This window comes from Dermacentor variabilis, unplaced genomic scaffold, assembly GCF_050947875.1.
Source record: "Dermacentor variabilis isolate Ectoservices unplaced genomic scaffold, ASM5094787v1 scaffold_17, whole genome shotgun sequence".
In the NCBI taxonomy this organism is placed as follows: domain Eukaryota; kingdom Metazoa; phylum Arthropoda; class Arachnida; order Ixodida; family Ixodidae; genus Dermacentor; species Dermacentor variabilis.
The window spans coordinates 8,311,022-8,331,407 of record NW_027460335.1 but is presented as its reverse complement, the minus strand read 5'-3'; the positions used below and the strand labels follow the sequence as shown (position 1 = coordinate 8,331,407).

The following is a 20,386-nucleotide window of genomic DNA, read 5'->3' as shown; positions in this document are numbered from 1 at the left end:
CCACCCTGACGCTGATTAGTGCGGTTTCTGGCTCGTCGGGAGGAGGGACATTATTCGGTCCTCCTTTATTCGGCGTCGTCGTCCCGCTCGCTTCTGCCACCGCATTGCCGCTTCCAGCTCCCTTGGCCGCTTCCTCGGCCTCGGTCACGTCCATCATGTGGTCTGATGTCAACGGCTCGCTCTCCGCCGACCCCGCGGCTACTGCGTATCAACGTACACAGTCCGTGTCGCTGTGTCCGAAAAGCCTGCACCGGGAGCAACGGGGAACCTTACATTCTCGACGAACGTGACCAGGTCCCCGGCAGCGCAGGCACTGCACAGGATGACCTGGGGCTTCGACCAGCGCAAGCTCGCCGGCGACGCGGATCTGGTGGGGCAGGTCGTCGACTTTCAGTCCAGCCTTCAGCTGCAGCAGCACAGCTCGGGTTGTCGAGCCCTTGTCGGAAACGCCATCCACTCGCCAGCGCTCCCGGGTTACTTCCGTGACTTTGCCAAAGGAAGCCAGCGCAGTCTTTACCTCTTCATCATCCACACCATGAAGAAGCCAGTGAAGACGAAGCTTCACCTGCTGTTCTTTAGGGTCGATGACCAGGCAGCGACGCCCCTTGACCTGAAGCTCCTTCAGTGCAGCCAGCTTTCGGGCCGCCTCGGCTGTCTTCGTCGTCACCGCCCATACGTGGCTGATTTCGTACGCTCCAAGGGCGACGACGCCAAAGAGCATACCAAGAGCTTGAAGCGCGTCCCGAAAATCCTCTACACGAAACGGGCGAACACGAGTGTCGCCGTGCAAAAAAACTGTGTTTAACACGATGCGTACTGTAGGTAGCCGAGGCAAAATAATCTGGTAATCCTTATCGTCCGATGTCGAAAGCCTGTTGCCGCGGCTAACAGCCGCATAAGCCGCTCCACTGGAGCTCGTGATCCCGCGATCCGTTCAGCTCGTGAGCCGGAAGCAGAATGGTGCCACTGGGGATTGAGTGCAGCAGAAACCTAAGTGAGCATATATCGGGTAACAATGGAATGATAAATTGGCGTGCGTATGAGGACCTTTTTCTCGAATGTAGAATATGAAAGAACGTTCCCCAGGTGAGGCTCAAACTCCCAACCCCAGCATGGCTCACGAGAACTGTCATATAAGTACCGTGCGCTAACCAATTGCGCCACTGGGGATTGAGTGCAGCAGAAACCTAAGTGAGTATATATCGGGTAACAATAGAATGATAAATTGGCGTACGTATGAGGACTTTTTTCTCGAATGTCGAATATAAAAGAACATTCCCCAGGTGAGGCTCGAACTCACAGCCCCGGCATAGCTCACGAGAACTGTCGTATAAGTACCGTGCGCTAACCAATTGCGCCACTTTTTCTTTATTGCCAGTCCTCGACATGTCACCACAACACACATTCCTTAAATGATATACACAAAAACGAAAGAAAGAATAATGAATACAAAAACCGAACGAGAAACAGTAATGAACACATTCGTTGCCGTCCACTACTGTGGCATGACATTGTCGTATTAAAATTCCTTGAGCGCTGTCAGGGGTTCAACCCTCGACAGCCACTCAGGAACAGGCTGTTGCAACTTCTGCACTTCTACATATCGCTTCATGCATTCTCGAAGTATACACGCGCCGGTCGGGCATCCGGGTCACAATGGTAGCCCGCCATTCTTGCACGCCATAAACAGTGGAGGCCCGTAAGCATGATAAGGTCGTACGGGAATCCTTCGTCATCATTTACTGCCAGAAACCTGAGTGCGTGTGGATCTATCGGTAACTCCTTCTTTAATGTCCTTTGCAACATGTCCCAGAAAAAACCCCTTCTCAACAGTGGATGAAGACATAATCTATGCTTTCCGGTTTTTTACAAATAAGGCAGTGGGTTCCCCATGGCACGTAGAACCCACGTTTTTCCAGGAAGATTTTAACAGATAAGGTACCGGTATGTAATTTAAAGAAGAAAGATTTCGTGGCTGGTTGAACTGGCATCATCTTCACCCTTTTCAGTACGTCTAGGCCTGGGCCTCCACTGTACACGGCTCTGTACATGGGTACAAGCAAAACACTATCACACAAATCACGGTATAACATTTTCCATTTTGCAGTCCACAAATATTCACTTGAAAAACGAACACGCAAAAAAAGAAACACTGTCAACTATTGCCCGAAAGAAACCGCGGACAGATCCTGGCATTATTCCCGTACCTACTACAAATTCGGGAAGTGCTCTTGACAGCCTCATTTGAATCACGGTGCGCAGAAATGGGTCATTTGTGTCTCGAAAAAAGAAGAACCGGTTCATCAGTTGCCGAATGTCGAATACAAAAGAACATTACCCCAGGTGAGGCTCGAATTCGCAACCGCGGCATGGCTCTCGAGAACTGTCGCATAAGTACCGTGCGCTAACCAATTGCGCCACTGGGGATTGAGTGCAGCAGAAACCAAAGGGAGCATATATCGGGTAACAGTGGAATGATAAATTGGCGCGCTTATGAGAACTTTTTTCTCGAATGCCGAATATAAAAGAACATTCCCCAGGTGAGGCTCGAACTCACAACCCCGGCATGGCTCACGAGAACTGTCGTATAAGTACCGTGCGCTAACCAATTGCGCCACTGGGGATTGAGTGCAGCCGGAACCTAAGTGCGCATATATCCGGTAACAATGGAATAATAAATCGGCGTGCGTATGAGGACTTTTTTGTCGAATGTCGAATATAAAGGAACATTGCGCAGGTGAGGCTCGAACTCACAACCGCGGCATGGCTCACGAGGACTGAAGTATAAATACCGTGGGCTAACCAATTGCGCCACTGGGGATTGAGTCTTTTTTTCTTTATTTCCTGTTTTGAGAACTGTACATATGCGGATATACAAAGCACGAATTCAATCTCTGAATTGAACATATGGAGTGATGTCAAAAAAGGAACCGCTGCGCATTCGAATGTGGAGCTTAGTTAATATTGCTTGATCATCACTAGCTGATCAAGGAAAGGTAGCTAGTCTGGTGGCTCTGTTTGGGTTTTTAAGACTTCGCGCACATAAATAATATTGTCAATGAAATAGTCCCTGGCTGGTCTTGGATTCACCTCCTCATTTCTTGCAGCCATCCTAGTTTTCCACACGCTGTGCATGCAGAGGAGCATCACCATATCACACGGCACTCCCTCTAAGTCAGTCAACAGCAAGAACTTAATACCAAATGTGGTCAACGGTAAATCCTTCTTAATTGCTCGCTGGAGAATGTCCCACAGAAATACTGAATCCCAGCAGTCTAGGAATATGTGCTCTATTGTTTCAGGCTTTTGGCAAATGTTGCAGTTAACGCTGCAAGGAAGGAAGAATCCTTCCTCTTGGAGCCACGGCTTGACAGGGAGCGACCAGTGTGCAAACAAAAGAAAAATGATTTAGTGGTCGCCTGCACAGGAATCTTTCTCACCCGGTTCATTACGTACTTTTCGTGTCCTAAGTTATACAGAGCTCGGTACACAGGCACTGGGCACATAATATCTAATAAGTCTTTATACAATCGTTTTCGTTTTGCAGTATGCAAGTAATCTGCGTAAAAATGGGCACTGAGGAGGAGAGAAGCATACACCACCTCTGACCAAAAGCCTTTGATCGCTTCCTTAGGTCCAGCATGTGATGTCACAATGATATCGGGCAACGCATCACACAATCGCCATTGAATTACGGACCGCAAAGAACCATCTCATTGGTCTCGTAAAAAACAAAAACTTGAAACTACCTGCTTTAGGAATAAATGAGATAGGCCCAAGCCTCCTTTGAGCATGGGATGAACAAATTTAAACGAGTTGTGCGCTTCCATGATGATCCCCATATACAAACAGCAAAATTCGGTGCTACTTCTGCACGCATACTCTGGATATACATAAAACTTGCAGTAGGTAGAACACCTTTGCTACCAGAAACAAATTACACACAGTTGCTCGTGCGAACAGACAGGTTGTGACCTCCCCACTTCACCGTCTGTGGTTTGACTCGTTCTATTTCACCTACCCAATGCGTTTTTCCATCGCGGTAGTGTTCCGATGGGACTCCTAGATATCGAGAGGGCCTCTGAATGAATTTGATGTTTTCCACATAAGCAGGCGTACTTTCCCATTCTCCGTGCCAAAAACCAATGCTTGTCTACCAGCTTATGGCACTACCAGTAAGTTTACAGAACATTTTTGCGTCTTTCACTGCCTCAACAATGCTGTCATGATCGCCACAAAATATCGCTATGCCATCAGCATATGACCGGATTTTAACTTCGTGCATATGAAGTCGGAATCCATTGACCTTCTTGTTGTGCAACACCTTTAAACAGAATGGCTCTAGAAATATGGCGAATAGCAAGGGCGAGGCCGGGCATCCCTGACGCACACTCGACCGAACCGGTATACTAGAACTCAGCTTGTTGTTAATTATCAGCCTTGCACTGTAGTCTGCGTATGCCATTCGCACCCCTTCTTGAAGAACTTTTCCGATGTTGATATGTTCGAGCAGCGGAAACAATATACTGTGGGCAACGTTATCGAAGGCTTTCTCGAGGCCTAACTGTACCATTGCCTCGTGTCCGAGGGTTACGTCACAGCACTCGAGAACACTTCTCGCTGTGTGGATGTTTGTTAATATCTTTCTCCCCTTAACACCACATGTCTGATGTGGGCCAACAACAGATGTAATAACTGACTGAAGCCTTTTGGCCAGGACCTTCATGTGCATCTTACAATCAACGTTCGTGAAACTAATTGGTCGATATGCTTCCATCGACTGCAACTTGGCAGGCTCATCAGTCTTTGGTATCAATACGATATGGCTGGAACTGAAAGATGGAGGCAGTCGTTTAACTTCGTACGCTTCAGTTATGATGGTGTAGAGTATTTCCGCCATTTGACGCTTGAAAAACTTGTAGAAGCTAGGCCCTAGGCCGTCGGGCCCCGGAGCCTTTGTCTAACTAAGCTCATCGATTGCTCGTTCTAACTCTTCAATACTTATAGGTTTCTCGAGTTCCGTCTTTACTTCGTCCTGCAGTGCTGGCACGAGTGGCAAAAGATGTGTCTTGAACTCCTCAATTATTTCTACTTTACTGTTAAACAAATTAGAATACCTTTCGTCGAAAGCGCTTCGAATGGTTTCTTGATCACGTGAAAGAACGCCGCGATAGCAAATTTCCTTAATTTGTTTCTTTGTCGCATATCTCTTCTCGTCTGCGAGTGCCCGTTTCGTCGGGGCTTCATCTAACCAAATTCGCTCGGCGCGTTATCTTACTACCGCTGCCTCGTATCTTTCAGTCTGAATGGGTTCCAGCTGCTCTTTTGTTTTTGTTTTTGTTTAAGTTGTAACATGCCCAGGGACTGCGCTTTCAACATCTACAAGATACTTCAGCGTACTGTTTAGTTCTTTTTCTCGCTGTTTAGCCTGGCGGCTCAATACACACGCCCTTTGAATTGCTATATTTTTAACCTCGCTTTTAAATTGATCCCACGCATAGAACCAACGTTTAGGTTCTCTTGCGCGCAATTCTTTAATTCTTTCCGTTACTTCGTCGACGAATCTTTCGTCCTGTAGCAACTTTTCATTGAGCTTCCACAGCTGCCAATTAAAACGATACTCCTTCACTTTAGAACCGATTGTGAACATCACTAAACTGTGGTCACTAAAGCTAACATGTTTAACCGTGTACTGATTACAAGTGGGTACCAGTTCCGCGGGCACACACGCCCTATCGAGCCTTGCGTGACTCCGCCCTTGAAAATGAGTGAACATTACTTGGTTTTCACGTAGTACACCACCCACACCAACAAGGTCATACTCTTGAATGGTGGATCTGAGCATTTCTGCACTCTTGTCATTCATGAACGCAACTTTAGAGGTGTCCTTGGGCAAATATACACAATTAAAATCAAGTAATAAAAGAATTCTCCTATCACAACTTATGAAGGTGGCCATATATTCAAAGAATACCTTTCGCTCGCTTGATTTGTTCGGGGCGTAAATACAGATAATTCTCCAGTCTACTTCACTGCAAGACAGGCCACACATAACTAATCGGCCATTATCGAGTGCTACTACAGTCTCCTCAATAATACCGACAGTGTTACGCAGAAAAATAACACTTCCTCCAGACTTCCCATTAGCATGACTAACACAAACATTGTAATTTGATTTAAACACTTCAACCGTTCTATCCGTCTGTTCCTCACCTTCAATTGTTGTTTCCTGAACTGCAAGAATATCAATGTCGTGGTCCATTAACAGCCTTTTAAGCTGAGCTTGCCGCTTTCTCGTCGACAGGCCACGCACACTGAGTGTCCCTATTTTGAAGCCATGTTTAGAAAGCTGAGGGACAGATGGACTACTTGGCACCTGATGCAATTTTACTGCTAACGGACTTACAGCCCTGGACTGGACGACATCGTTAAATGGCTCCGCCACACTGGTCGAAGCCCTCGCGTCCTCCTTGTCGGCACACATCATGGAAACTGCAATGTACACGTCCACCCTCAGTTCATTCGTTATTTACTACCAACCAGCGGGCCACCCAAGGGAGGGGCACTGCAGGCGGTGTCCTCTTGTGCGGTGGGACGTTCGGTTTGGGCTTCAGCGAAAGCCGCCGAGAGGTGGTAGTCTTGGCAGGCGGTCCTTCAGCTGCACTCAGGTCTTCTCCTTTTCCAGCATTTCCAACGCTTTCATCTCGGTTTTTTTTTGAGAGAGCTGTAGAGTGGCCGCTATTCAGCGCCTCTGCGCTGCCCCCAACGATTCCAGGGCTGTCGTCCATGGTCTCCTCGGCGGTTCCGAGCACAGCTTCGCCTTCTTTGCTGCTTTCTGTCGCCTGCTTCTGTGCCATATTTTCTTCTTTGCTGGCTTCCTCCTGCTGCTCTTTGTCATGGCTCGTAGCGGCTGGCGTCTCGTCAGAGTTAGGCTGGACCTCGCCCTCCCCAGCTGTGTCCTCTGCATCAGCTTGGTCCATTAGGTGTTCGTTGATCACGTCGCTCTTGCCAAACCCTGTCACAGTCGCGTAACTTCGCACGCACTGGGTAACTTCGTGGCCGAAGCGACGACAGATCCCGCAACGTAAAACATGGGACTCGCGTCGTATGTTACCGGTGCCGTGACACCGGAGGCAGAGCTCTGCCAGGCACCAACACGAGTGCATGGTCCTCGTCGACACGTAGCTGATGCGCAAAATCTTCTGTGGTGAGGCCAGGTTTCAAGTATAAGGACACGAGTCTTGTGTGCGATCGTTTGTCACTGCATCCGGCTACACGGCACTTTTCCTTTCACATCTCGGTCACTGTTCCGAAGGGTGCCAACGCCGCTCGCACGTCCTCATCTGGTGTGGTGTGCAGCAGCCAGTAGAGCTTCATGCGTACGTCTTGGTTGCGTGGGTCAATCACCAAACATCGCTCACCATTCACAGGTAATGCTTCCGTAGACAGCAACTTCTGCTTTCCTTTTTCATCTTTGAAGGTAGCCCATGCGTGATTCATTTGATAGGCTCCTAAAGCCAACACTTCCTGCATCAACTGCAGACGAGCTAGCGCGTCTCGAAAATGTTCCACGCGATAGGGCCTCGCCTTGACATCCCCGTGCAAAAAGACGGTACTAGAGACGGTCGCACCTTTCGGCAATTGCGGCAAAATAATCTGGTGCTCCTGTGTAGCAGTATCCATAAACCTGATACCCCGGCCCTTTGGGACGCAAACACCGCCCATGCGGGAGCCGACATTCCGCGTCCGCACGCTATGGTAGCCGGAAGTGGAATCCCACTGGGGATTGAGTGCAGCAGAAACCTAAGTCAGCATATATCGGGTAACAATGGAACGATAAATTGGCGTGCGTACGAGGACTTTTTTCTCGAATGTAGAATATAAAAGAACATTCACCAGGTGAGGCTCGAACTCACAACCCCGCCATGGCTCACGAGAACTGTCATATAAGTACCGTGCGCTAACCAATTGCGCCACTGGGGATTGAGTGCAGCAGAAACCTAAGTGAGCATATATCGGGTAACAATGGAATCATAAATTGGCGTACGTATGAGGACTTTTTTCTCGAATGTCTAATATAAAAGAACATACCCCTGGTGGGGCTCGAACTCACAACCCCGGCATGGCTCACGAGAACTGTCGTATAAGTACCGTGCGCTAACCGATTTCGACACAGGGGATTGAGTGCTGCAGAAACCTAAGTGGGGGAGCATATATCGGGTAACAATGGAATGATAAATTGGCGTGCGTATGAGGACTTTTTTCTCGAATGTAGAATATTAAAGAACATTCCACAGGCGAGGCTGGAACTTCGAACCCCGGCAAGGCTCACGAGAACTGTCGTATAAGTGCCGTGCGCTAACCAATTGCGCCACTGGGGATTTTGTTATTGACGGAAGTTTCTCCAAGCTAACACAAAGGGCATCATTTCTTGAAGTAAGGTAAGCGATGCATAAATATACACAAACACACATTCAACTTTGTGCGCATGGATATTGTGCGGTCAGTCACATTGTGGCTGGCCATGTCAAGTTTAAAATTCCTTTAATGTGGCGAGGGGCTCAAACCTCGCCAGCCAATCCGGAGGACATTCTTGTTCTTTAATTACATCAATGAACTTGGAAATAGCTTCCCGGAAGAGCAGCCGCGCAGGCAGGCTGTCAGGCTCACAAAAGAAACCGGCCATTCGAGCCCGCCATAAACAGTGGAGGTCCATTAGCATAATTAAGTCCAAAGGCATGCCGTCCTCATTTTCAACCATCAAAAGTCTAATACCTAATGGACTTAAAGGCAATTCTTTCTGTAGTGCTCTTTGAGGAACGTCCTAAAAGAAAACCCCTGCCCAACAATGCAAAAAAACATGGTTAATTGTTTCTAATTGTTTACATATAAGACAGTTTGCTCCCCATGGTAAATAAGAACCGTTCTCTTGTACAAAGGCCCGTACCGGCAAAGTTCCGGTATGCAACTTAAAGAAAAAGGATTTAGTGCTTGGCTGCACCTGCATTTTCTTAACACGCTTTAACACGTCAGTTCCCTGTCCTCCACTGTTTATGGCTCTGTACATCGGAACCGGCATAATCATGTCAACTACATTCCTGTACGATTTCTTCCGCGACACGGAAAAGAGATAATCATTAGAAAAACGTACGGACAGAAAACGGAGACTGTCAACGACTTCCCTTAGGTACCCTCGAAGAGCACCAGGCATACTTAAAGTGCAGACCACGTACATCGGCAGATGCTTGCTCAGTCGTAACTGGCACATCGTGCGCAGAAAGGGGTCATGCACGTCTCGAAAGGAAGAAAACCGGTTTACTAGCTGCTTCACAAAAAGATGCGACAGGCCCATGCCCCCGTCCTTGACTCTCCTAAATAAATTTGTGCAGCTGCACCTCTCCCGTTCTGATGCCCAAATGAACACAGCAAAAACTCTATGGAACCTTTCACACTTAAGCGAGAGCAACAGAAAACTTGCATAACGTACCATATTTTGCTTATTAAAAACAAGTTACATACAGCAGCTCTCGCAAACATCGAGAGATGAGCACCTTTCCAATTTGTTGTTTTTTCCTTGAGTCGTTTGGCCTCCTCTAGCCAATAGCCCTCAGTCCGCCGGTAATGTTCGGGCGGAACGCCCAAATATTTAGCTGGCGCTTTAATCCATCTAATGTTGGCGAACATTTCCGGTGTTGACTGCCATTCACCATGCCAAGAACCGAGACATTTATTCCAATTTGCAAAGCTCTCTGTTGTGTTTCCGAAATGTTTAACAATGGATGTTACCTCTGTAATGCGATGTAGCGGTGTGTTGTACAGCACACCGCTACATCGTCTGCATATGCCAGGAGTTTCACTTCGGCTTCCATGAGTTTGAAGCCCTTTATGCTACTGTTTTCAATAATTGCCAAACAAAAGCTTTCTAGATAGATGGCAAACAAAAGCGGGCTGAGAGAACACCCCTGGCGCACGGAACGCTCTATATTAATGGGGGCCCCCAGTGTCTTGTTAATAATCAGCCGTGTTGAGCAGTTCCGGTACGCCAGAGCTACCCTATCAGCAATGATTGATCCTACATTCACGTGCTCAAGAACTAATAACAAATTTTCGTGCGGGACAAAATCAAAGGCTTTTTCTAAATCTATTTGCAGGATGGCAACGGCATATTGAAAATGGTCACAGCATTCCAAGACGCCTCTCATCGTGTGTACATTTGTCGCAATAGTGCGTCCCTTTATACCACAAGTCTGGTGTGGTCCTACAAGATCCTTAATTATTGACTGTAATCGGCTTGCAAGAAGTTTCATTAAAACTTTGTAATCCGTGTTGGTCAATGAAATGGGTCTGTATGCTGTGACTAGGCTCAGCATTGCTTTTTGCTTCGTCTTAGGAATAAGGACGGTATGGGCTTCAGAGAAAGACGGTGGTAATGTTTTCGAAGCAAAAACTTCGTCAAACAACGCTTTCAACAAAGGCACCAACTCGTTCTTGAACGCTTTATAAAAAGCCGCGCCAAGACCATCTGGACCTGGCGACTTATTAGGGCTCAGGTTATCTATAGCACTTTCTATTTCAGCATGCGTAATGGGTGCTTCTAGAAGTGACTTCGTTTCCACTGATAGTTGAGGCATACGAGAAAGATAGTTTGCTCTGTATGCCTCGATATCGACTGGCTGGTATGCAAAGAGTCGCTCTTAATGCCGGTGAAAAGCACCTGCGATGCTCTCCCGGTCATTCAGTTCTTGGCCATTCTCTTCAATCACTTCTATTTCGTTTCGCCGCGCATGCGTCTTCTCGATACCTAGCGCCCGTTTCGTGGGCGCTTCACCCACGGCCCATGATTGTGCTCTGGCTCGAACGAGCACCCCGCGACAGCGGTTCTCCTCGAATTCTTCCAGCTGTTGTTTTATCCTAAGTAGGTCTTCTTTAAAAAGACCTGGCGCTTTACTTTCCAGCACAATTAGTTTCCGCAATGTTTCCTTCAGCCCGTTCTCTCTCATTTTTTCACGGTATTTCAAGACGCTGCTTCTTGCGATTGCATTTATTTTAAAACTTTGTTTTAGTAATTCCCAATCAACACCTATCTGCTTATTACCGTCCAGTTTAACCTCGTTTATTTCTTCTGACACAAAACAGATAAAGTGCTCGTCACGTTGTAGCGTTGCGTTAAATTTCCACAGATCCCAGGTAATACTATTACATCTTTTTTTTTCACCCACATTGCATTTCACTAAGCAATGGTCTGAGAAAAAGACGGGTAGTACAGTGTAAGTGTTACATGCAGGTATGATCTGAAGGGACACGTAAATCCTGTCTAGCCGAGCATGGCTAGAGCCCTGAAAATGCGTGTACTGCACCTCGCGTTCCCCTTCTAGACATTCGGCAACATCGGCAATATCATGCTCGTCTATCCGTTCTTTTAACGAGACGGTGCTGTTGTCGTTCGGTCTCTTTCTTGTCGCTCTATCCCTCCCACTCAATACGCAATTGAAATCCCCTAGCAAAGCCAGTTGTTTCGTGACATTGAGATGCTTCTTAATCTCCGAAAAGAAAATGGTTCGGACTTTATCCGCGTTTGGTGCATAAATACAAATGACCCGCCAGTCATGCTCGCCAAACGAAAAATCGCACCACACAATCCTATCCGACACACATGAAAAATAATTTTGTATCAGAAGGCTTTGCATTTTTTTAACAAAAATGATGCAGCCAGCAGATGTTCCCACGGCATGGCTAACAAACACAAAATACTTAGACGTGAAACGAAGCACCATGCCTCCGGTTTCTTCCTCCCCTTCAACTTTTCTTTCTTGTACTGCCAACACGTCAATGTGCTGGTCCACCAAGAGTCGATAGACCTGACTCTGCTTTTTCTTAGCAGCCAGTCCTCGCACATTAAGTGTGGTGAAACTAAAAGACAGGTTGGAAACCATCATTCACTAATATTTTTAAAGGGAAACCCGAAGCATGGTGCTTACGTTTAACGTCTAGCACAACGCTAGACGCCACCGCGCTTGTCCGGTTGCCCGGTGTCGCTTTGTTGTGGCGCCGGCTTGTCCCCGACACGCCTCCCTGCCACGACGTTCGGCACTGCCTTGTAGCTGGAGCGTCTCCCCAGGGGCGTCTTTGCAGGCGGTCCACATGTCTTGTTTGCCTCATGGCTACCTTTGAGGTCTTCTTTTTCCAGCGGTCGCTTGACGGCCGCGCTAGCAACCGATGTATTGGTGGTCCCGTCAGCTGCCTGGTCCTTGCAGTCGGTCAGCGCGCCGACCACAACTTGCGGAAGATACTTCCCTTTCTCAACGTCTTTCTCTGCCGTTGTCGGTGTCCTCGGAGATTTATTCGCGAGTTTAGGGAGCCGGTGTGTCTCCTCTGCAGCAGGTGCCGCTGTAGTGGTGGTCTCCTGCAGTTTGGTCACGTCTCCTGTACCTCTGGCAGCTTCCTCAGCTTCAGCCACGTCCATGGCTTCCTCTGCTGTCTTGTCACCTTGTCACCGCTGCGGCGTAAAAACGCTCACATTTGGCGTCAACATGTCCGAAACGTCGGCACAGAGAACATCGGGGTACTTTACAGTCGCGGCGTACGTGACCGTTTTCTTTGCAGCGCAAACACTGCATCGGCCTTCCAGGGGCGGCGACGAGGGCCAGCTCACCGGCGACCCGGATCTGATGGGGCAGGTCATCCACGGTGACACCGCTCTTGAAGTTCAACAGCACGTTCCTCGTCGTCGAGCCTTTGTCACTGACGCCTTCAACGCGCCAGCGCTCCCGGCTGACCTCCAGCACCTTGCCGAAGGCCGCAAATGCCGTCTTCACATCCTCGTCGTCGACACCGTGGAGTAGCCAGTGCAGCCGCAACTTCACCGTCCGGTCCTGCGGATCGATGATGAGGCAGCGCCGCTCCTTCACCTGAAGCTCCTTGACGGTCTGCAGACGCTTTGTTGCGTCAGCAGCGCCACACATGGTGATCGCCCAGACATGGTTTATCTGGTACGCTCCCAGCGCAACGACTTCAGGCAGCAATCCGGTAGGGCGCAGCCCCCCCCCCCCCATCACGAAAATCTTCAACCTTAAAAGGCCTCGCCCGGATGTCGCCGTGTAAAAACACGGTGTTCAACGCGACACCACCCGTAGGCGGCTGCGGCAAAACCATCTGATAGTCAGTATCGTCGTTCTCGTTGAGCCTGTTACCGCAGGACACGCCCGCCTGAGCCATAGGAGTCCATGATTGCACGTCTGATCGCTGTGGTGGCCGGAAGTGGAATGCGCCACTGGGGATTGAGTGCTGCAGAAACCTAAGTGGTGGAGCATATATCCGGTAACAATAGAATGATAAATTGGCATGCGTACGAGGACTTTTTTCTCGAATATAAAAGAACATTCCCCAGGTGAGGCTCGAACTCACAACCCCGGCATGGCTCACAAGAACTGTCGTATAAGTACCGTGCGCTAACCAATTGCGCCACTGGGGATTGAGTGCAGCAGAAACCTAAGTGAGCATATATCGGGTAACAATGGAATGATAAATTGGCGTGCGTACGAGCACTTTTTTCTCGAATGTCGAATATAAAAGAACATTCCTCAGGTGAGGCCCGAACTCACAACCCCGGCATGGCTCACGAGAACTGTCGTGTAAGTACCATGCGCTAACCGATTGCGACACTGGGCATTTTTTTTCTTTATTACCGGTTTGGCACTTCCAAACACAGAACACATAAATACACTTTTACAAGTACAATAAAAGACGCGTGAGCCTTTTCATGGCTGGAGGGTGAGGCTAAAATGGCTTCAGAGAAGCCAGCTTATCCAGAACAGGTATCCAATCCGGTGGGTCCCTCTGGATTTTGAGAACATTTTCGTATGTACACACAGTTGTCGCTGAAGTTTTGCATGGCCGATCTTGCGTTCACATCCGCATTTCTGACCGCCATCCTCATTTTCCACACACTATGCAAACACAGTAACATGAACATGTCGCATGGGATTTCTTCTGGGTCTTCACATGGGAAGAATCGGATACCAAAGGGTGTTACTGGCAAATCTTTCTGAAGTGTCCGCTTAAGGATGTCCCACAGGAAAATAGCATCGTGACAATCCAAAAAGATGTGTTCTATGGTTTCCTCCTTCCGACATATCAGGCAGTGTAATCCCCATGGGACAAAGATACCTTTGCTTTGAAGCCACGGTTTTCCAGCGAGCATACCCGTGTGCAGTTGGAAAAAGAATGATTTTGCTGACGCTCGTACTGGCATTTTTCGAACTCATGTTAATACGTCTCGTTCTGGTCTTAGTTGATAGTTGGAATGGTACAACGGTATTGGTAAAAAAACATCAATTAGATCTTTGTACAAACGTTTACGCGCCACTGCGCTCAAGTATTCTAAGGAAAACCGTGGCTTCAGTACTTGATATGCGGACACTATTTCGCGCCAAAAACTGCTCAGTGTTCCACGCGTATCTGCGTTTGATGACACAATATAATCCGGGATATGATTACACAGCCTCATGTGTATAACAGTACGCAAGAAAACATCACTTTGGTCTCTCAGAAAGAAAAGCCTGAAACTATTTGTTCCTAAATAAATGACACAGACGAAGCCCTCCGTTTTGCACCGAAAGGAACAAGTTTCACCGACTGGTGCGTTCTCAGGTAGAATTCCACATATAGGTGGCAAACACTGTGTGTAATTTTTGGACACAAGCTCTGCTCATACTGAACACTTGAAGTACATAAAACACTTTTACAACAAAAAACACGTTACAGACTGTGGCGCGGGAAAACATAGAAAAGTTATGCCCTCCCCATTTTTCAGACTGATCCTTGAGCCTTTCTGTCTCTCCTGCCCAGTATTATGCAGTACTTCGATAATGCTGAAGAGGAACCCCCAAGTATCTAGCAGGAATACTTGTCCATCGCATGTTTGCATACGCTTCCGGCGCTTGCCCCCAATTTCCATGCCAAATGCCGAGAGATTTATCCCAGCTGATGGCACTTCCGGTAGCACTGCAGAATGATGTAGCTTCCTTAACAGCTTCTTTAATACTGTCCTTGTCTTTGCAGAATGTGGCTATGTCATCCGCATATGCCAGTATCTTTACTTCAGTGGCATAAAAGGAATAACCATGCACGCTTGTATTTATGCGAGTTTTTAAACATAAGGGTTCCAAATAAAGTGCAAAAAGAAGAGACGAACACGCACACCCTTGTTTTATACCTGACAGTACTGGAATGTTTTCACTTAAGGTGTTGTTGATTATAAGGTTTACTGCACACCCTTCATACACCATCTTGATGCCTTCAGTGATAACACTACCTACATTACAATGTTCTAATAATAACTGTAATATGTCATGATTAACTCTATCAAATGGTTTCTGAAGATCCAGTTCTATCATAGCTATGTTGTCGTGAGTCATGTCAGCGCATTCCAGAATAGTTCTAGCGGTGTGTATGTTTGTGTAAATTGTCCTTCCTTTGATACCACATGTCTGGTGAGGTAATACGAGGTGTGTGATAACGGTCTGCAATCTCCTGGCTAGCACCTTCGTAAATATTTTATAGACTACATTCGTGAGACCTATAGGTCGATAGGCCTCAACAGCCAACAATTTCCTGGGATCATTCAATTTTGGAATAAGTGCTACATGGCTTTTTCTAAACGATGAAGGTGCTCTTTTTTTGATCGTAGCACTCATTTATCACGCGATGTAACGCTTGTGCCAGTTCTTCCTTGAAGCATTTGTAAATGGCAGCCCCTAGTCCATCAGGCCCAGGTGCTTTGCCGGTGCTTAGTTCATCAATGGCCTGTTTTATTTCATGTACACTAATTGGCAGTTCAAGCGTTTGTCTTACTTCATCGCCTGGCTTTGGCATGAGCGACAGAAATTCGTTTCGAAAGGCTTCTGTATCTTTTATTTTTGGGCGTAGCAGTTTTTGATAGCATTCAACAAACGCTTTCTCTATCGATTCCTTGTCACGTGTCACTTAGTTTCTATATCTTATTTTTTAATATCTTTTTTACTGCTTGCCTTTTTTCTTCACCGAGTGCCCGCTTAGTAGGCGTTTGCCCTAGCCATAGTCTTTCAGCTCGTGCTCTGACGATCGCTCCACGATATTTCTTTTCATCTATCACTTCAAGCTTACTTTTAAGGTGACGTAGTTCCTTGCTAAAGTGTCCAGGGTTAGCACTCTCAACCGCAATCATATAATCTAACGTGCTCCTAAGTTCTTTCTCTTGCTGTTTTTCAATTCTGCGCCTCACGCAAGCTCGTTTATTCGCTGCAATCTTACTTTCATTCTTAAATTGCTCCCAAAGCGCTGTGAAATTGGAAGATTCAACCAAACATATTTCATCTATCTTTTCCTTTACCTTGTTAACAAAAATTTCATCATACAACAGTGTATGGTTTATTTCCACAAGTTGCAACTGAACTTGGACACTTTTGTCTTGGTTCCTAGTGTCGCTATCACCAAGCAGTGATCACTAACTGTGACGTTCTTTACTTTGTATGTAGTAATGTGTGGTTTTACAATTGCCGGAACATATGCGCGATATAGTCTAGCATGACTTACACCTTGGTAGTGCGTATACTGTACGTGCTCATCGCCGTCAAAAATGCAACCTACGCCGTCTATTTCAAGTTCGTTTACAAGCGCGTTTAACAGCGTCGCAATTCTATCGCGGTAAGTCAATCTGTTTACTCTGTCTTGCGGCCTGCACACACAAGGTCTCCAAATAAAATTATGTTTCTTTCGTACGTCATGCATGTTCTCTAAGTATTCTACACGTTCGTTAATGTTATTCGGAGCATACACAGATATTGCACACCAAAGGAGGCCACAAAAGCCAAAGTCAATGAATAGTAGCCTGCCATAATTAATTTAATTATGGGGTTTTACGTGCCAAAACCACTTTCTGATTATGAGGCACGCCGTAGTGGAGGACTCCGGAAATTTCGACCACCTGGGGTTCTTTAACGTGCACCTAAATCAAAGTACACGGGTGTTGTCGCATTTCGCCCCCATCGAAATGCGGCCGCCGTGGACAGGATTCGATCCCGCGACCTCGTGCTGAGCAGCCTAACACCATAGCCACTGAGCAACCACGGCGGGTGTAGCGTGCCATCATCACTGGAATTTACAGATTGCGCTACAATATCGGTGCATTTTCGAACAAGTATCATGCAACCCGCTGAAGTGCCTCTAGCATGAGACACACATACATTATACCTATCCCTGAAAGGTTCGAGCATTCTGTCCGTTTGCTCTTCACTTTCTACCTCAGTTTCCTGCACTGCCATTATGTAAATGTGATTTTCCAACAAGAGACGGCTTAACTGGCACTGCCTCCTACGGGATGCCAAACCTCTCACATTCAAAGTCGCTACCCAAAGGGTAACTGTCAGATTAACAGCCATTTTCGGATTAGCAAACAGCCGGAATGATACTCACATCTGGACAGGCAGTAATAGCAAAAACCAGCGCAGGTCGCATTCTACTTGACAGTTAGGTAACGTCTCATACTGAGGACAGGCTGGCTGAACACACTTCTCGCCCCGCTAAGGCTGGGACGATGTTGAAGTCGTCCGCCTATCAGGCGGTATCTTCGGCTTCGGTTTGAGGCCCAGTCGCCTCGTTGTAGCCGTCTTCGGCGACGGCTCGCTGCTGCTCGATGGTTCGGGTGAACCTTGAGATTCGTCGGTGGCCTCACGAAGCCTCTTTGCAGCTGCTTTAGCGGCTGCTGTCATTTCAAAATCCTCAATGCCTTCGGTCTCGTCTTTCGCAGTCGTCGCTAATGTGCTTACTAAAATCGCGTCCTTTCTCTCATTGACGTTTTGGTCGTTAGTCGGCTTCCCAACCAGCACGCTCTTTGCCTCGCCAGATTGGCTGCCGCCGGGCCCAGTGGAGTTTTCCGGAAGTGAAGACGCCTCAGAGGGTGTGCTCTAGGCCGCCGGTTCTTCGGTCGTTGTTCGCGATGCTGCATCGGCATCAGCATGGTCCATTATGTGTTCAGCCATATCGTCGCCTTTAACTGGGCTTGTTACCGCTGCATAGTATCGCACGCAGTCTTGTTCTTTGTGGCCGAATCGTCGGCAGAGTGCACAGCGTGGTATGCGACACTCGCGCCTGATATGTCCAGTTCCATTGCACCGGAGGCATCACGGGAGCCTCACGCTAAGTTTTCCGCGACACGCACCTGATGAGGCAAGTCTCCAACTGTAATTCCAGGCTTTGGCAAGAGTGTCCCCAAACGGGTGGAGGACCCTTTGTTATTACATCCCTGTACTCGCCACTTCTCTCGGGTGATATCTGTAACCTTTCCTTAAGGGGTTAACGCTGCTCGAACTTCGTCGTCGTGAACGAAATGCAACAGCCAATAAAGCTTCAGTCTGATTCCTTGGTTGCAGGCATCATAAACGACGCAGGGCTGGTCTTTCACGTTAAATGTGTCTGCCGCAAGCATCTTTTTCTTCGAAGCTTCATCGCGGAAGGTCACCGCCCATACATGGTTCATTTGGAAGGCGCCAAGGGCCACCACTTCCGGCAGCAGTGCAAGACCCGCGAGCGCATCTCGAAAGTGCTCGACCCGATACGGCCTGGTTTTAACATCCGCGTGCAAAAATACTGTGTACAAAACTGATGTACCTCAAGGCAGATGAGGCAAAACAACTTGATAATCCGGGTAAGGTTTATCCGTACACCTGGTGCCACGGCCGAGGGCTGCTGTAACCGCCCCTACGGAGCAAGGCATCCCGCGTTCGTTCGCTGCGGTGTCCGGAAGTGGAATCTTGTGTCACTGGGGATTGAGTGCTGCAGAAAGCTAAGTGGGGGAGCATATATCGGTTAACAATGGAATGATAAATTGGCGTGCGTATGAGGACTTTTTTCTCGAATGTCAAATATAAAAGAACATTCCCCAGGTGAGGCTCGAACTCACAACCGCGGCATGGCTCACGAGAACTGTCGTATAAGTACCGTGCGCTAACCAATTGCGGCACTGGGGATGGAGTGCAGCAGAAACCTAAGTGAGCATATATCGGGTAACAATGGAATGATAAATTGGCGTGCGTATGAGGACTATTTCTCGAATTTCGAATATAAAAGAACATTCCCCAGGTGAGGCTCGAACTCACAACCCCGGCTTGGCTCACGAGAACTGTTGTATAAGTACCGTGCGCTAACCAATTGCGCCACTGGGGATTGAGTGCAGCAGAAACGAAAGTGAGCATATATCGGGTAACAATGGAATGATAAATTTGCGTGCGTATGAGGACTTTTTTCTCGAATATAAAAGAACATTACCCAGGTGAGGCTCGAACTCAAAACCCCGGCATGGCTCACGAGAACTGTCGTATAAGTACCGTGCGCTAACCAATTGCGCAACTGGGGATTGAGTGCAGCAGAAACCTAAGTGAGCATATATCGGGTAACAATGGAATGATAAATTGGCGTGCGTATGAGGACTTTTTTCTCGAATGTCGAAAATAAAAGAACATTCCCCAGGTGAGGCTCGAACTCACAACCCCGGCATGGCTCAAGAGAACTGTCGTATAAGTACCGTGCGCTAACCGATTGCGACATTGCGACATTGTTTACATAATACAGAAAACAACACAAGGATCTCAAAAACTTTTGAGATTTGATCAACAGATCAAATAGTGTAACCCAATCAGGTGTTTCTGGCTGGGCTCGGTAAAGCTCTCGCGTATACGCTACATGTTCAATAAAATTTTCCCTTACAGGCCGAGCGTTAGTGTGGGCATGTCTTACCGACATTGGGTTTTCCATATACTATGGAGGCTGAGTATCATTATCATGTCGTAGGGAATGTCGCCGTGATTCTCAACTGGTAAATATCGGATTCCATGTGGTGTAATAGGTAAGTCCTTTTTGATAATTCGGGGAAGGATGTCCCAGTGCAATATGGGATCCCAGCATTCAATAAATACATGTTCTATTGTCTCTGGTTTTTGGCATAGTATGCAGTTGACTGTCCACATTACAATCATTCCTTTATCTTGTAGCCACGTTTTTACAGGTACAGTGTTTGTATGGAGCTTGAAGAAAAAGGATTTTACATGCGGCCGTATCGGTATTCCTTTAACCCGTTTTAAGACGTCTTGTCCACAGCCTCCAGTGTATATGCTTCTGTACACTGGCAGAGGTAACATAACATCCAGCAAATCCTTGTAGAGCTTTTTCTTTTTTACCGTGCTCAAGTATTCTATGGAAAACCTTACTTTAAGCAAGCGAAAGGCTACAACAACCTCGCGCCGATGACCTTTTAGACGGTGCATCGCAGTCTTTTTTGTAGAGACGATGAATTCAGGTAGTGCATTGTGTAAACAAACTTGCATAACTGTGCGCAGAAATGGGTCACACTGAT

The 20,386-nt window shown here is 47.4% G+C and overlaps 4 non-coding genes across 4 annotated transcripts; all 4 read right to left on the bottom strand.

Moving 5' to 3' along the window:
- Positions 1-2,532: 2,532 nt before the first annotated feature.
- TRNAI-UAU (transfer RNA isoleucine (anticodon UAU)) lies at positions 2,533-2,624 on the bottom strand. The gene is given in 2 exon segments: positions 2,533-2,568; positions 2,587-2,624. It is a non-coding gene; the product is annotated as a tRNA-Ile (tRNA).
- Positions 2,625-13,379: 10,755 nt separating this feature from the next.
- TRNAI-UAU (transfer RNA isoleucine (anticodon UAU)) lies at positions 13,380-13,471 on the bottom strand. Its single transcript is given in 2 exon segments — positions 13,380-13,415; positions 13,434-13,471. It is a non-coding gene; the product is annotated as a tRNA-Ile (tRNA).
- A 5,441-nt stretch (positions 13,472-18,912) lies between these two features.
- On the bottom strand, positions 18,913-19,004 carry TRNAI-UAU (transfer RNA isoleucine (anticodon UAU)). The gene is given in 2 exon segments: positions 18,913-18,948; positions 18,967-19,004. It is a non-coding gene; the product is annotated as a tRNA-Ile (tRNA).
- Positions 19,005-19,108: 104 nt separating this feature from the next.
- Positions 19,109-19,200, bottom strand: TRNAI-UAU (transfer RNA isoleucine (anticodon UAU)). The gene is given in 2 exon segments: positions 19,109-19,144; positions 19,163-19,200. It is a non-coding gene; the product is annotated as a tRNA-Ile (tRNA).
- Positions 19,201-20,386: the final 1,186 nt, after the last annotated feature.